Source organism: Penaeus monodon, unplaced genomic scaffold (assembly GCF_015228065.2).
Source record: "Penaeus monodon isolate SGIC_2016 unplaced genomic scaffold, NSTDA_Pmon_1 PmonScaffold_553, whole genome shotgun sequence".
Classification (NCBI taxonomy): Eukaryota; Metazoa; Arthropoda; class Malacostraca; order Decapoda; family Penaeidae; genus Penaeus; species Penaeus monodon.
Genome location: NW_023660474.1, coordinates 28931 through 38754, shown reverse-complemented (window position 1 = coordinate 38754; position 9824 = coordinate 28931).

The window sequence follows — 9824 nt, the reverse complement described above, 5'->3', positions numbered from 1 at the left end:
TAATATTTTTCCTAAAATTAAAAAATAGTCCCCCCCTTTTCCCTTTTTTTTTTTTCCTAGGTTCCTGAAAAGTAGCGTTTTTTTTTTTGGGCTTTTTTTACTTTACGGTTTCCCCATAATATTCCATTTTTTTTTTATTTTTTTTTTTTCTAGTTTTTTTTTTGGTGTAATAATTTTTTTTTGTTTATTGCGTCATTTTCTTATTTAGTGGATAATCCCCATTGGAAGTTGTTTTTTTCCCCTGTTTAGTTTTTTTTTTTTTTTTTTTTCTTTTTCGAAAAATTTCCCCCCAGAAATCTTTTCCTCCCTGGTGGAAGGTTTTGTTTAAAATCTAATTTGTTATACAGACCCTTTTTTTTTTCCCACATGGAATTGCCCTTTTTTTTTTTTTTGTTGTTTTCCTTATTATGATAAGTCTAGTCTTTTTGTTTTGCCTTAAATAATTTTTTTTTAATATTCGTTAGTTGTTTTGGGTTTTGTGCTATCTGGTAGGCCCCTTTTTTTTTTTTTTTTCCTCCATTTATTTGAAAAGCTTTTATTTTTTTTTTTCCCTTTTTTATATGTCCATTTACATTTTCCCCCTTAATTTCCCACATGGGTTGTTATTTTTGGGGTTTTTTATCTTTTAAATTTCTCTTTGTTTTTTTTCAAATGGAAAATAGTTTTTTAAGCCGTAAAACTTTTTTTTTAAAATTTCCCCAATTTTTTTCCTGTTAAATTTTTTTTTTTTTTTAAATCAATTGGAAAGTTAAGTTTTTTTTTTCCTATTTCCCTTGTGTTTTAAATAGTTCCTCTTTGGATTTTTTCCCGTCCATCCTTTTTTTTTTTCCCCCTTTTTGAGTATTTTCCCCCAATTTTTTTTTTTTTTCTTTTTACAACTGTTATCTTTTATAATGTTTTTTTGTTTTTTTTTTTTTTTTTTTTTTTTTTTTTTTTAATCCTTTTTTTAGTATTATTGGGCCAAATGGTCCCCCACTATCTAGGTTGCGGATGTTTTTTTGGTTTTTTTTTTAACTGAATTATTACTTTAGGGGTTGGGGGGGGGGGGGGGGAAATCCAAAATACTAGGTTCCTATGGGTTTTTTGAATTTTCCTTTTGGCGTTGTTTTTTGGGATCAATTTCCTAGTGTTTTTTGGTTTTGATTCCTTTTTGAGGTTAAATTAATTAAAATGTTTTTATGTTTTGACCTTTATCCACCTTTTTTTAATACTTTTTCCCTGTTGTTTTTGTTATTTTTGTTTTTTTTTTTGTTTGTAACTTATAGTAATCCATTTCCAGTAAAAAAAATGATGGTGAAGCCATTTTTGGAATGTCTCCAATTATTAATTTTTGTTTTTTTCCCTTGTGATTTTTGGTTCTGGGGGTATAATACTGGAAATTCACTTTCCTGTTTTTTTTTTTGATATCTTTTTTTTACTGGTTTGGTTAAAAAAAAAATAATAATCCCAAATATGTTTTGCAACCACTTTGTTTTTTTTTTTGTAATTTACCTTGTTAATCCTAGAACCTTCTTAACGTTTTGGTTTCCCCCAGTATATTCCTGTACCCCCCCCCCCACCCCCCCCCTCCTTATTTTGATTTCTTTTTGAATTTTGCCAGGACATTTTTCCCTTTATGCCTTAATAGCCTAATACCTCCCCCTCCCCAATTTTTTGATTTAATTTCTATCCCCTTTCTAATTTTAAAATCGTAATAATTAATTTTAAAGTAAATTATCCTTTCCCCCCCTTTTTTAACCAGTTTCCCTCCCTGTTTTTTAATGGCTTAATTTAAAACCTGGGTTTTTTTTCCTTTGGTATATGAGATATTTTTTTATTTTTTGCTTTTTCCCTTGTTTTTAACAACGGATTCTGGGTATTCCATAAGAAATTGGAAAATTTTTGGGGGTCCCATTTTACCAAATCGATTAGATTCTTTTAGCAATTTTCTTTACTGTCCCGTTTTTGATTTATTTCCATTATATTTTTTTTGTATTTTATTTGGAATTTTATTAAAATCCTGATGTTTAAGTTAATTTTTATTTGTTTTTTTGGGTTTTTTATCAATCCCTTGGAAATATATTTTTGGGCCTAATCCTTTTTGCAGAAAGTCCCTTCCCCTTGCAATTTTCCCCTTTTTTTCCTTTGCTGACTTAAATGTTATCTTTTGGTGGTTTAATTTTGATCCCCGTAATGACCCCAGTTATTGAATGAGTTCACCCCTATAATGTGTCCTTTTTTGTTGTGTTTTGGTTTTTTGTTGTTTTTTGGGTTTTTTTTTTTTCGTCTTGTTTTTTTTGGTAGTGTTTTTGGTGTTGTCGTTTTATGGTTTCTTGGACCCTTGTTTTTTTGGTTTGCCGTGTGTTTGTTTTTTTTTTAAGTGTGTGGTCCCCCCCCACCCCCCCACCCCCCCCCCCTTGTTTTTCTGCTTTGGTTTGGGGGTTTTTTTGTTTGGTATTCCTGGGTTTTTCTGTGGGGGTTTTTTCATTGTGGACTTAAAGTAAAGGCTTTTTGTGGTTTTTTTTTTCCTTGTGTCCAATTTTTTTTTCCCCCCGTGGGGCCCATATGTTTTTTGGCCGCTTCTACTGTCCCCCTTCCTTAAAGGTTTTTGAAGTTGTTGTTTTAAACTTTTTTCCTTTTTTGTTGTTTTTGTTTTTTGTGTGTTTTTTTTTTTTTATTTTTTGTTTTTTTTGTTTGTTTCTTTTGTTTGGTTTGTGGTCCTTTCGTAAATTTTGTTTTTTCTTGTGTTTGGTCATTTTATTTTTTTTTTTTTGTTTAGGGGTTTTTTTAAATTGGTTTGTGTTATTGGTCTTTTTTTTTTAATCTCTAGAAATTTTGTTTTTGGGTGTTTTTTTGTGTTTTTCTTTATTTATTTTCCCTGTGGGCTAAATTTTTTTTTTTGTGGCCACTTTTAGATAACATTCTTTTTTTTTTTGTAAAATTTTGGTGAAAATGGTTTTTTTCACACACATAGAAAGCCAGTTGCGGGTTTTTTTTTTTTTTCTTTTTTTTGCCAGTCCCCCCCCCCCCTTTTATAACTTATTTCCCCCATATTGACTGCAAAAGTGTATTTACACCCCTTTTTTTTTTGTTTTTTAAACATGTTTTACATTATCCCCAATGTCCACCCCCATATCTTTTAAAAAACACATTTTTTTTTTTTTTGTAAACATTTTTTTGGTAATTTGGTAAATGTGTGTAATTGGGTCTGGGGACTTTGGTTAAAAGCTCGTATGTGTTTCCCCCCCCCATAGCTACTTCTTTTTTTGGGTAAGAATTCCCCCCCCTCCTTAAAAGTGATTTCTTCCAGTGGAATTTGTGGGTAAATTTTGTTCTCATTGAGTTTCTTAGTACATCTTTATAATTTTCATTTTGGGTCATGTCCCCCACACCCCCCCCCACCCCCCCCCCCCCTAATTGTTTTGTTTTTTTCCCCCTTATTTTCCTCATTAAATGTTTTTTTTTCTATATTTTTTTAAGTCTGTTTTTTCTAACTTGGGGTAATAATCGTTCCCATAGAAGGCAGTTTGTTGTTTGTTTTTTTTGTGTTAAATTTTTATTTGAGTTTGGCTGTTTTTTTTTACAGAATATTTTTTCCCCATCCCCCCCCCCCCCCCCCCCCCCCCCCCCCCCCTCCCTAGTTTTTTTTTTTTTTTTTTTATTTTTTCTTTTTGGTGGTCCCCTTAATTTTTAGATAAATAATCCTTGGGATTTTTCAATTCCTTATGGGGCTTTTCAGCCCCTAAAACCTCCTGAGGGAAAATCTTTCATTTTAATTGTCCTTTTTTTGGAAATTTCCTAGTTGTTTTTTTGTTTTTTTTTGATTGGCCACTTTTTTTGGTTTTTTAATTTAAAGTGGTTTTTTGTTTTTTTAAAATAAGTGGTTTGCAGATCATCTTTTTTTTAAAATTTGAAATGAGGTACTAAACGGAAATTTTATTTTATTTTTTTTCCTCCTTTCCCATATTTTTGCTTGGTTTTTTTTTTTTTTTTGTTTACTTTTTGTTTTGTTGGGTTTGGGGTTTTCTTTCCGGTGGCTTTTTCCATTTACCGGCTTCCCTTTTTGTTTTTTTTCGGTGTTGTTTTTTTTGAGATTGGGTTTTTTTTTTTTTTTTTTTCCCCTTCGTTTTTTTAATCACCCTTTGTTTTTCCCTAGTTTCTTTCTTCTTGTTTTCCCTCCCCCCCCTTTGTTTTTTTGGTTTTCATGGTTCCCATGTATTTGGATGATTTCATGGTTTCCCGCCGTTCACCTGAAAAATTCATAAATTGAGATTCAGGTCCCCCCCCCATAGATCAGGATTTTTCAACTAACACTCAAAAAAGTTTGATGTTTTTTTTACTTTCAACAGCGTTTTTTTTTTTTTTTCAATCCGTTTCCCTTCTCTGAGCCCACTGTTTCCACGGCGGTTTTTCGCGATACTAAAAAATGCCGAATCGACGGCCCGTTTTCGTGGGATGGAGGAATCCGGATCGACCCGTAGTTCCACAGGTTTTTTTTTGTTTAACAACGTGGGACATTTAAAAATTATATTATTATTGATGTTAAAAATTTAACTATATGTTACTTATACACTCCCCTATATATATATATAATATAATTAATATAATATATTGTATATTATTTATTAATTAATATATATATTGGCATAATTAGAATATTAAGATTATATATTATATAATATTTATATAATATATATGGTTAAGTTTAAAAAATTTATAATTTTAATATTTTATAACATATGTATATATTAATAAATCAATTAACATAATAAATTATAATAATATATACCATATTTTTAATAATATTAATTATATTATTAATTAATTATTATTTTAAATATATATTATATATATGCATGGTTGGTGGGGTGTGTGGGGTGGTTTTTGTATGTGGGGTGTGGGTGTGGTGGGGGTTGTGTGTGTTGGGTGTGTTGTGTGTTGTGTGTGACATATAATTTAAAATTGTTAATATAAAATGTTACATATAAGAAATGGTGTGTTTTTTAATATAAATATATAAATAATAATAATATACAAATATTAAATTGTAGTTTTATATACATTCCTATATATAAAATAAACATATATATGTTTATTTCAATTTTTTATAAATATAATATATATTTAGAATCATATAATAATTATAAAGATATATAATATATAATTTAATATGAAATATAATTTGCAATTATATTTTCCCCCATAGTACTGGAAGTTAATTATCTGCAAACATATTAATAATCTTATATTATCTTATAACTATTATATATCTATCAATTATTATATATATATGAATATATATATAAATATATAATATATCATGTTGGCCAAGATAAATTCCCAACTTCCAGTATATGGAAAAAAAAAATATTGTCACAATATATTTTCATATAATATATATATATAATATATCATATATATATTTCTATCATATCTAATTATATATTAAAATGCAATATTATCCCCATTTATATAATGTTTTTTTTTTTTATATATAATGAAATGTAAATAATATCTAAACATTCATATTTTATATATTTAAATTTTATAATAATATATAAACACATAATAAATGGTAAAACATTTTTTATATTACCAATATTAATTGTTAAACACAACACAAACACCAACACACAACCCACCACCCACACACACACACAACACACCAACACCCACACACATCAATATAATATTATAATATAATATAAATAATAATTATAGATATTAAATATTTTAACATACTAATGTTATATTTATTTATATATAATGTTTTTCATTATATATATTATTACATTTTTGTTTAAAATTAAATAGATTTATAATACCTTTTACTAGTATATTAATTATATATTATATATATATAATATTAATATATATAGACATATATATTATTATATATATATTATAATTATTAATATTATACTCTATATATATAATATATAGGACGTGGTCTATTTAACCATTAGTAATAAATTTTTTACATAAATAATTAATAAATCAAAACGTAAACCCTGACTAACGGTCGATTTTTTCCGGATTTCTCCTCCACAACGGCCCCGTCCCCCCGGATTCCGTGCTCGTTAAATTCCGCGAACCCGCCCAAGGAATGACAGCCCCCTTCATCAGAAAGAAACGATTTGAAAACCCCTGTTTTGTGAGTTTAACATCCACTTTGAGTGAGTGAAAAATCCTGACTCCTTATGACTCCCTGATCCTCAATTTCTGATCCAGGTTTTGGAAGACCCTGAAAATCAATCCATAAACATGGACCCATGGAAAAACCCAAACAAGAGAAAACAAGAGAAGAACCCTAGAAGTGGATAACGAAGAAAAACCCAAATCTCCAAACAACCGAAAAAACCACAGAAGCCGGAAAGGAAAGCAAACCCGGAAGAACCCAAACCCAACAAACAAGTAACAACCCCAGCAAATTGGAGTAGGAAATAATAATTTTTCCTTAGTTCTCATTTCATTAAAGATTGGATCTGCACCCCACTAAATTTTAACAACCCCACTTTAAATTTACAAAAGCCCCCTAAACCAAATTCATAATTTTTCAAAAGTACATAATGAAAGATTTCCCCCTCAGAGTTTTTTTTTTCTACGGGCTGGTGAAAGCCTAAGAAAAATTTGAAATCCAGGATATTCTAAATTTAAGACCCCACCAAAGATAAAAAAAAACCTAGGAAGACCTGGGAATATTATGTGAAAACATCCAACTTTTCAAATAAATCACCAAACTGCTCCCCTAATGGACGATATACCCAGTAAGAAACAAGAACCCCCTTTAAATATAAAAAACCATTAATGAGAAAATTAAGAACCCTTTTTAGGAAACATGAACCCCAAAATGACAATTAATAGAGTAATAAGAATCAAGAGACAAAAAGTAACCCCCACAAAAATTCCACTGAGAAAATCCCAACTTTTTTAGAGGGAATTACCAAAAAAGAGTAGCCGTTTTTATAGGACATTAACTACTTAAACCAAGTCAGACATAACCCATTGTCCCCCAATACAAAAAAATGGTTTTTTTTAACCAACTTGTATTTTAGAATGTATGGACCATGGGGATTAGTTAAACATGAGTTTAAAAAACAAAAAAAAGGGTGGAATACTTGCCAGTCCCAAATATGGGCAATATTTTTTATTAAAGACTTGGCCAGAAAATAAAACCCCCGCATTGCTTTCTATTTGTGGATTTGAAAAAACCCCATTCCACCAAAAATACAAAAGAAATTGGTTAAAGTTGGCACAAATTAAAAAGCAACAGGAAACCTAAATAAGAAAACACAAACACCCCAACAATTCTTTTAGGAGGATAAAAGACAAACTTAACAATTAAAACCCCTAAACCAAAAAAAAAACCAAGTAAAAATGAAACACCAGGAAAAACAAATACGAAAGACACAACCAACTCAAAGGAAAAACAAAAACCAATAACAACCCAAACCAACAAATGAAAAGTCCAAACACTTTTTTTCCACCTTTTAGAAGACAGTAAGAGCGCAAAACATAAGCCGGCAAAACTGACAAGAAACCAACAAAGCCCCTTTACCTTTTTTTTTAGGCCAAGAACCCCCCCACAGAAACCAGAATTTACCAAAACCCCACCAACAAAAACCAAGGACCCAACTTCAAAACAACCCCCCACACAAAACAAACCCAACCAAGGTCCCCAGACATAAACCGAACAACACTTTACAAAAAAACAAGACGAAACAAATTCCAAACAAAACAACATACCCAAAAAGACACATTAGACCTCACCAATAACATGGGTCATTAAACCGACTCCCAAGTACATTACACAAAGGATAACATTTTAATGTCCAGCCAATTTGAAGAAAAATTGCCCAGAAGAACCCCCTTCTCCTGGCCCAAGAAAAATAGCCCCCAAAATATATTCAAGATGAAATAACAAAAACATAAATTTAACTTTTAAAACCCCCAGATAAATCCAATAATACAAAAATATAATGGAAACTTAATCAACGCCATTTAGCAAAATAATGCCCGAAAAGAATCTTATTTTCAATTTTGGGTAAAAATGGACAAATTTTCCCCATATTATGGAATTACAAAAGATCCCGTGGTTTTAACAAAAAGCCAACATTATAAAATTATCTCATATAACAAAGAAAAACCCCCAGGTCATAATAGCCAAAACAGAAGACCTGGTTTTTTTTTTTTTAAAAGAGAAAAGATTAAAATTTACTTTAAAAATAATTATACAATAATTTTAGAAAAGGAAATAGAAAAATCAAAATTGGGAGGAGGTAAATAGGCTTAATTGCATAAAAATGTTTCCTGTCAATTCCAAAAGAAATCAAAAAAGAGGACAAGAATATAAGTGACAAAGTAGAAAAAGGTTTTCTAGGATTAAAGGTAAATTAACCAAAACAAATTGGGGTTTGAAACAATATTGATATTTTATACCAACCCCATGTTAAAAAAACTATAAAATAAAAAAAACCCATAAAAGAATTTCCAGTATTATACAGACCCAATCAAAACAGAACCAAAATTAAATATGGGAGACCCCTTCAATGCCCTGCCCACCATCCATACTGGGGAATGATAATATAAAGTTTTTTTTTAACAAACCAATTAACAAAACATGTAAATATATTAAAGTGGAATTAAAGTCAAAAATAAACATAAATAATTTTGTTTTTTTACTCAAGAATCAACCAACTAAGAAATTGATCCCCAAACACCCAAAGAATCAAACCATAGACCCTAGTAAAAAATTTTTTTGGAAATCAAACCAACCCTAAGTACTATTTTCAAGTTTTTTAAAAAACACATCGCACCTAGATAGTGAACCAAATTTTTGTGCCAAATAATACTAAAAAGAATAACCACCATTTAAAGATAAACAGTGTTTTTTTGTTAAAAGAAAAAAAATGGCAAATACCTCAAAAGAAGGATGGGACCGGAAAAAATCCCACAAGAGAACTATATTAACAAAAACAGAGAATAGGAAACTTCACTTCCAATTTGATAAATTAACCAGAAATGAATTAAAAAGTACAAGGCTTCCCCCTAAAAATATTTTCCCTTTTGAAAACAGAGAAATTTTTAAAAGATTAAACCCAAAATAAACCATGGTGGAAATAATGAATGTAATGGACCCATTGTAAAAAGAAAAAAAATAAGCTTTTTTTTCCAATAAATGGAGAAAAAGCCTTACAATTTAGCAAAACAACCTATATATAAAAAAAAATTTATTACAAAAAGCCCTTAGACTTATAAATAATAAAAGGAAACAAAAAAAAAGGATCAATGGGAAAAAGGGTTTCTGTAACGTACAAATAGATTTTTTTAAAAACTCCCACCAAAAAGATTTGGGGGACATTTTTTTCTAAAGAACTAACAGGGAAAAAAACCAACTTTCAATTGGATGTTTTAATCCCCTAATAGAAAACAAAATGACTTTGACCGAATAACAATATTAACACAAAAAAACCCTAGAAAAAAATTAAAAATGATAATATGAAAACCCGTAAAATAAAAAGCCCAAAAAAACCTGCTATCAGACCTTAGAAAAAAGAAAAAGAACTAATTTTAATTTAGGAAAAATATAATGGGTAAATAAGATTTAAAAGAAATATCCCTAAAACTGACTTCAAAAAACAGCAATTAAGGAATGCCAAAAAAACAACAAGCATCCTGGAACCGATGAAAAATCACTTTATGAGTTTTTTTTTTTTTTTAAAAATACCCCCAAAAAACAACCCCAACAATAACCCCTAAAAGTCCAATATTAAAACCAATTGTTGTTAAACCTCATACTGGGTTCCAAAGGGAGAATATCCCAGATTTCCCATTAAAATAAATGC